General features: G+C 40.3%; 1 pseudogene; it reads right to left on the bottom strand.

The window, feature by feature from the left end:
* Positions 1 to 2081: 2081 nt before the first annotated feature.
* Positions 2082 to 7500, bottom strand: part of LOC138010061 (cytochrome P450 10-like) — a 31570-nt pseudogene continuing 26151 nt past the window's right edge.

Genomic DNA, 7500 nt, shown 5'->3' with positions numbered 1-7500 from the left:
ATGGGAAAATTAACTTTGAGCTTATAAATGCGAAAATAAGCTGTAAATGTAGAAATAAACTTCACTTACCTCTACGTACAGTTGTCCTCGTCTTTTCTGTGCAATCGGAGTGCAAACAGTGTCCGTTTTAGACGGGTTTGTGGCTTACGAATTTTTACGATGTCGTTAGTTCCATTAGAGAAGAAAGATTCCCACAAATTGCTCTCGCATCACAAAGCAACGGACCGAATCGCCATAAAAACACCACAGCCCTAATATAAGGCCAGGTAAATTTCCAATCACATCAACTCCACTCCGGGACCACACAGCGATTTTTGGCTGATAAATTCCAAATAATGTTTGCCTTTCTATAACCTCCCCACGCGCTCGGCTAGATGTGTGGCTACGGCCGTTATAGCTTGATGGCGATCATATTACATTCTACGACATTATATTACAAAGTCGCAACTTTTCGTCAAAAATATGTGCGTTACGCAAAACAAAAAAAATGAGTGTGAATGCTTCATCAGGGGTTCCAAACACCGAGAAACAGATGAAAGCACGACGCCGTAGAGTGCTTTCATTGTTTCGAGGTGTTTGGAACCCCTGATGAAACACGAAACACGAGTTTTTGATATGGCCTCTAAAAGTATTCACACTTCTTTAGTAATTTGGGGGGTATTGTTTCAGTGCTTTAATTTCCCATGAGATTATGTGATTAATATAATTAAAATATTCGAAATTCGTTGTTGATTGTTGGAAGTCATGAGAGAGTGAAGATGGCAGAGTGTTTTGGTGTGAATACCGTAAGCCGTTTTCGATTTCCACTGAAACTAGGAAGAAAAATCAAAGTTGTTAGAAGAGAGTAACCCTAAGTCAAAAGCTTAGAAAAGCAAACAAGCGATTAGAAATTTCGCGAATGGCAGATAAATAGGCAAGTTTGGTCCGGGTGGCGCCGTCTATAGAGATTTGGCAAATATGGATGCCAACACTTTAAAGTACTGACTAAGTTTGTCCAGTGGGAAGCGTACTATTGTCCTTGTGTTGGATTTGGTTGTGATCCAGAACACGTGTGGTTTTCATCTGTGTTTTCACTGGGTATCAAAACTAGTGCGTGTGACGAATTTAGCCATCTTTTATTGGCTATCAAACTTATGAATTATTAATGAGTTTTAAATTTAATAGTTAATAGTTATTAAGTTAGCGATCCTGTATATTTAAACTCCAATTTTGTATCAACCGTCACTTCTGAACATATATGCAGAAGCATACGAAACGTCAAATGACACTTGTTACCGCTGTTTGTGTGTTACTTACAGTTCTGTGCTCAGTTACCAGGCCTTTGAATAAAAGCGAGGCTGGAGTTGACCTTCAATTGCTTTGATACAAACCTCACTGCTTTTCTCATGTAAATAGAAACTCCTTATCGTTTCACCATGTGATTTACATAAGAGAGCAATGAGCTTTGTATCAAAGCAAGGTCAGTTCCAGCCTCGCTTTTATTCAAAGGCCTGGTAACTGAGCACAGAACTGTAAAATGGTATATTCCCAAAGACTGATCCAGTCCAAATCCAAAAGGGTACATGAGCCCCCTCTTGTGAGTTTTGACCACCCCTCCCCCCTTACTGTGATAAAACGCCTTTGTACCATTTGAGGTGATGAACAAATTCACATAGAAGAAAATCCAGGTTGGGAATAAAAAGGCAATACTATCTAGCAGCATATAGCACCCCCGTTGCGGAAAATACTACTCTGTTTGGCAGAGGTTTCCTTGATTTCACTGTCTAGCGAGAAGGAAAGAAACCTGTGCACGGATCTCCTCCAAGTTCTGTCACGCATGCGCGACGCAACGTGACGTCAATTCACGAGTCACTTTCTCTCCGCAAAAAAGGACAAGCGTTAAAATTCTAACCGATTATAGCGGGTTTCTAAGCCGGTTAAGAGCTTTAACTCTTAATAATAATTATTTATTAATTTCTAGACGACATCGTGCATACCCCCGATTGTTTTGCCTGATTGTAGAAAACACAGACCAACGACATATATTCTCAGAGACAAATTAAAACATGGAACTATGAATAGCAAAGTACAAACAGTGTTTTCGATGCTTTTATTTCACTCCAAAGAAGTATTTCAAAGAACTTTTTTTTTTAAAGTAAAGGTTAGGATAAGTATCGATACTGCGATAAAATCTATCGATTAACACTCTTTCGATTCCGGCTTGCGTAATTCCACCCTCTAGCTGTCAAGTCAAACTCGATCGACAAACTTGATCTTGACCGGTTTATCAGGAACAAGAATCAGCATTTGTATTGATTCCAGTGGTTCGTTGTTATACTCGATGCGGAACCGCTGAAGTAACTGCAAGACCGAAATAAACTCAAGTTGAGTCAGGCGGTCTGATAGAGCCTTTTTTTCTTAAAAAAGTAAATAAAAAAGGAACGGAAATTATGCACAAAATCTGTTGAGTAATCAAGTGATTTTGCGAACTGTATGTATGTATGTAAGTATTAGAAGTCTAACAAGACCAAAGAGTCGAACAGCGTTCCGCACGAGAATCACAAATCAAAGATTTCTTAATTCGCTCCGTCTGCGCAGGGTCAATACAAATGCAAATGAGGCAAAGATCGCTTCAAATACGCATGCCCAGCTGGTAACCCAGCCCCTTTTATTGCGAGAGCCAATGTAAAAGACAGCCATCATCCTCACCATACATACACACTTATAATTGACGGCTCTCCGTAGGGGTTTTTCAGGGCCAGTCAAACAGATACTACAGAACAAAACCACAGCTTTAAAAATAGCAATTGGCAGAAGGCAAGAGGCAAACCAGTTGAATCAGTTTACAAGTGCAGATGAGAAGTTGAACCAGGATCATATTCAACAAGTGGTCATGCAGAACGGGTCTTGAACCCGGGATCTCCAGATCTAAAGGCAAGCGCCAACTACTGGGTAACCCTGTCTCCTATAGAACCACCACATTCTCATTTAAATAACTATGTGTAACTAACCTTGCATAACAACAAGTATGCTTCCATTTCTGCTATTCGTCGACCTGTGGAAAAAAGAAACATTTTGACACATAAAGGAGAGCCACGTCTGTCTACGATCGTTGACGAAAACGCTTTCGTTAAGTTCTTGAAAAGCATGTCTAATAAAACCATGTGCCGCCTGAGTTATTCAAAATTTGGGTGGACAAACAAAGTGTAGTATGGTATTTTCCGCTTCAGCCAATAGGTACTCCTGCGATGGAAGACGCAGGCCCAGGGATCGAGCTCGAATGCGGTATATTTCTCATCATTCTCAGAGCTGCTCAGTCCGGAAACGAAACACTTCTTAGTTTTGTTTTCTTTCCTCAGAAACGAAAGGTATCTATTTTAACTTCAGGATAAATTCTTTTCACAGTGTGGTGTAGTAGCCAATCAAACTAGAGTTATTAGAGTTGAGCCTGTCTCAGCGGTGTTAGTTTCAGAAGGTGCGAACTGTTTTCTTCGCTTTTTTTTCGAGTAATTTGAACTTTATCGTGGAAAGAGTGGAAAGGCACTGTATGTGTTTGTAGGCGACGAGGTAGTGTTATATTCGTACGCCAAGTCAACCCACGGTGTCATAGAACAATACGCAGAGTTTATTTCGGGACTTCCTAGAACTTGCTGTACCAATAAAAAACGCGAACTATTCGACTTAAAACAGGAAATAAAAGTATGTGAACGTGAATTTTCTTAAGCCGTTTGACTGAGTGTTCTTGTGTATTCTTCCGTCTTCTTATGTGGTTCGAACTACAATCTCGGACAAAAGTAGTTGAGACATTCTTTAAGTTTAGTGTGTTAGACAAAAACTGCAATAAAAGCCCTAAAAAAACTCCCTCGCCCTTCCCCACCCAAAGCAAAGTTGTTTGTGAGAAGCGCAACTGAGGTATCAAACAACATTCGTTTGGGAGGGGAGGGGGGTTGCTAAATGGCAGATTTATGTCATTGAAAGAATTTTTTTTTCATATGGACCCTCAAGGTGATCGATTCCCTAATTAAGGCTCTGAGTTTGTTAAACCCATGATCGCCATTCTGAAAAAGTTACCAGAGAATTTCCCATTTGGTTTCAGTAATGTACATAACATCACAGTAAATAAAATATTAGAAATACACCTCACTTCATGATATCCGACGGCGAAAGATGTAATTGTGTCGAAGTCCATTACTCGTCGCTATTACCGCCTGTCTTGTTTATCCAATTGCCGTTCCATTCTTGAGTGCAGGTTGCAGTTTGCAGGTCGTTGCTTTACTGAAACAACCCAAAGTTTTTCAAAAATGCTAACCGTAGGCTTAAACATTATTTTTAGGCCTAATGTTAGCATTGGTAAAACAATGACCTGCAACCCCAACCTGCACTTAACACACCCTCCGAGCTCCATAAGAGTATATTTTGTTTAAAGATCCACCAAAAGCCATTCGCGTTACAATGACTTCGACGCCATTGCAGGTTAATTAATTAAATATTCTACTGTGTCCACCTGGTAAATCTGCGCATTTCTACTACCCCCTGAAACCTACCAAAAATATGCGCAGAAGACTCTACGCACAAAGACACTACTTAGCAGGAGATTGACAGGGTAAAAGAAAAAAAAGAAAAAGAAAACGGAGAAATTCAACTCGTTTTCTGCCACTGGATTGCCATATGGCAACCCATTAATTATCACTTTCTTTTAGGTTCAAATAAAACGTTTGTTATTGATGACAGTACGGATTAAATGAATAAAGAACGTATCTTCTCACCCACGCACATGCGCACTCCGTATCCAAACTGCAAGTTTGCGAACGCGTGTTGTTCATCTTTATTTTCCCTCATCCATCGTTCTGGTCTAAACTCTAATGGGTCTTTGAAGATATTCTCGTTATGACAAGCGGAAAAAAGGTCAATAACAACGTTTGTCTGCAGAAAGTACACAAGCGAAACAAAAGGCGTCAGTTTCACCTAAATACATTGCTTTGGTTGAAAAAAAAAAAAAATTTTTCCATTTCTGGCAAATCCGTGCATCCGAAAGTGGCTAAAGCAAACCGTAGATTTTTAGCGGTCTTATCTACTGGCAAATATTTAAAACACACTTTGTTCGTTGCCCCAGTTTCACATGTCGCTTGGTCAGAGGTTAATCACACTGCGCATGCACTTATGAATCAACCTAGCGTTGTTTTGCCGGGATTTCAATCTCCCCTCCCCTCCCCTCTTTTCCTCTTCAGCGTCTTCTTTATCACCACGTTTTGAAGAGGGCTTTTCGCACTCCTCGTTCCCCACTTAATCTAAAGGGCGCGTAAGGCGGATCGCTGTAAATTGTCGCGGGTCGCCTGCAAACTGCCGTGGGTCCAAGAAAGTCCAGTCAGAGAGCAGCAAATTTTTCGCTCGTCAATAGGATTAGAGCTAAGGTTAATTATAGGGTTACAATAATAAAAGTTATCCTTTTTAACCCACGACAATTAAACACTCTCTTCTCCCACATTCATTGCCTTGCAACATCTAACACCTACAGCGGGCATTTCTCCTACAGTGAATCATTTTACAATATCGAAATGCGAAGAAGCAATCGGGAATGCTTTTCGTGTGACAAATCATCGATCCATTGTATAGGAGAAACTCGACTTTACGAGCTTGCGAAGGACTTGAAAAGTGTTTAGTCTGTTACATCAGGGTCTCGTTAGATCAAGATTTTTTTGCATAAATTACACTGTAAGTCGTTCGTTATACCGAGGACATCGCGATCTGAGATTCGTTAATTAAAATCGAGGTTCTGCTGAATTTTACATTTTTTAATGCTAAACAGTTGTGGCAATGAAAAAAATCACCTTGGCTGGAACATGATATCCTGAAAGCACTACGTCTTGATCCAACACCCGAGTAAGGGCTGAGATTGTTGGAGTAAACCTTAAAAGAGAGAAAACCAAGACATAAGATGATAATGATGGTGACGATGATGACAACAATGAAGACGATAAAAAAAGGTAAAGTCCCTACGAGGTTGGTATCAATGGAAGCCGACGGTGCGCCCTTTACCACCCCCCCCCCTCCCCCCTCCCCTCCCTCTGTCAGTGCTCCGTTTTACGGTATTTAAAGCTACAGCTACACGGATCAGAGGAAAGTCGAAAAAGACTTTAATGTTACCGAGGATCGAACTGGGGACCTCTTGCTCCGGAAGCCGCGCACTAACTGAACTACGGCTCCTCCTCCGATAATGATGATGACGATGATGATGATGATGATGATGACGATGACGATGACGATGATGATGATGATGATGATGATGACGATGACGATGACGATGATGATGATGATGATGACGATGACGACGACGACGACGAAATGATAATGATAACGGTGATGATGACGATTATGATGATGATGATGATGATGAGGACGATGATGATGACGACGACGAGGATGATGATCGTTTTCCAAAATTTTAATTCCCCATTTTGAAACCGTACAAAAAGCTGCAAAGAGAGTGTGAAATTTCTCTACCATTGTTTGTCTTGGATTGTTTTATGTCAAAAAATGCCAAAACGTGCCTTTTTTTCTCTGTTATTCAAGTAAACCAACCAAAGTGGTTGGTTTCTGATGAAAGGTGTTTCTTGTAAAAGGAACAGCTGTTGAAAGGAACATCTGTTCCTATATTATACACAAAACGACTGTTAGCAAAAACGTGACGTCTCTGTGAAAATCCGTTAAAGACTAATAATACGATCATTAATGAGAAGTGTATTTTAATGCTAGTCACCATCACTTCCATTTGAATAGTTGCACACACAGACTCGTATTGAACCGGTGGCAAACTGCTATCTGGAATTATGGAAATCTAGGTTTTTAGTCAAGTGCTCAATGGTCATGGTCTTATCCGAAAAGAATGGTACAATACTTCAGTGAAATAAATCCCACGGGTTTCCTATCGATCTTCAGTTGAGTATTCGAACAACTAATGGGAAAATCATAAAAGATAAAGACTGTTACGCACTTACAGTAATATGGCGAAGTGATCTTCAAAACCCTCAGTCATATCTAAAAATGCTTTCTGCGTATGTCCGTCATATCCGTTATACTTGAAGAAATTCACGATACTCGAAATTTTCCCCTGCACTAAAACACCTCAAACAAGTAGGAAACACAGTTGATGACGAAGAAATGCAGCTTAAAAGGATAGAACTATTCAAAGATCCTAATCATTATGCCAGTTAAGGACCTGGCAGTGCTGTCTCCGTGTACCCGTCATATCCACCTTGCTTTAAGAAATTCATTGAAGTTTTTGCAGAATATTCAAGTTTAGTCCGTGAAGAAACAGCTAGGAGCGCCAGTCATGAAGATTGCAATCCCTTAACTAGACCTATCCTTACTCCGCCCTTATCTATGATTGGCTCATTTTTCTGGCTGAATGCATCTATTGACCCGAGGAGGTCAAAGTCGACGACATAAATAGCATCATTGCTTACAGTAATAATGCCCCTTACTACTGCTATTTCGTTCAAATAGTATGGATACTCCAAGAAA

This window comes from Montipora foliosa, chromosome 7 (assembly GCF_036669935.1).
Source record: "Montipora foliosa isolate CH-2021 chromosome 7, ASM3666993v2, whole genome shotgun sequence".
NCBI lineage: Eukaryota > Metazoa > Cnidaria > Anthozoa > Scleractinia > Acroporidae > Montipora > Montipora foliosa.
Note: the sequence above shows the minus strand (reverse complement) of the source record. Positions and strands in the feature narration are given on the sequence as shown.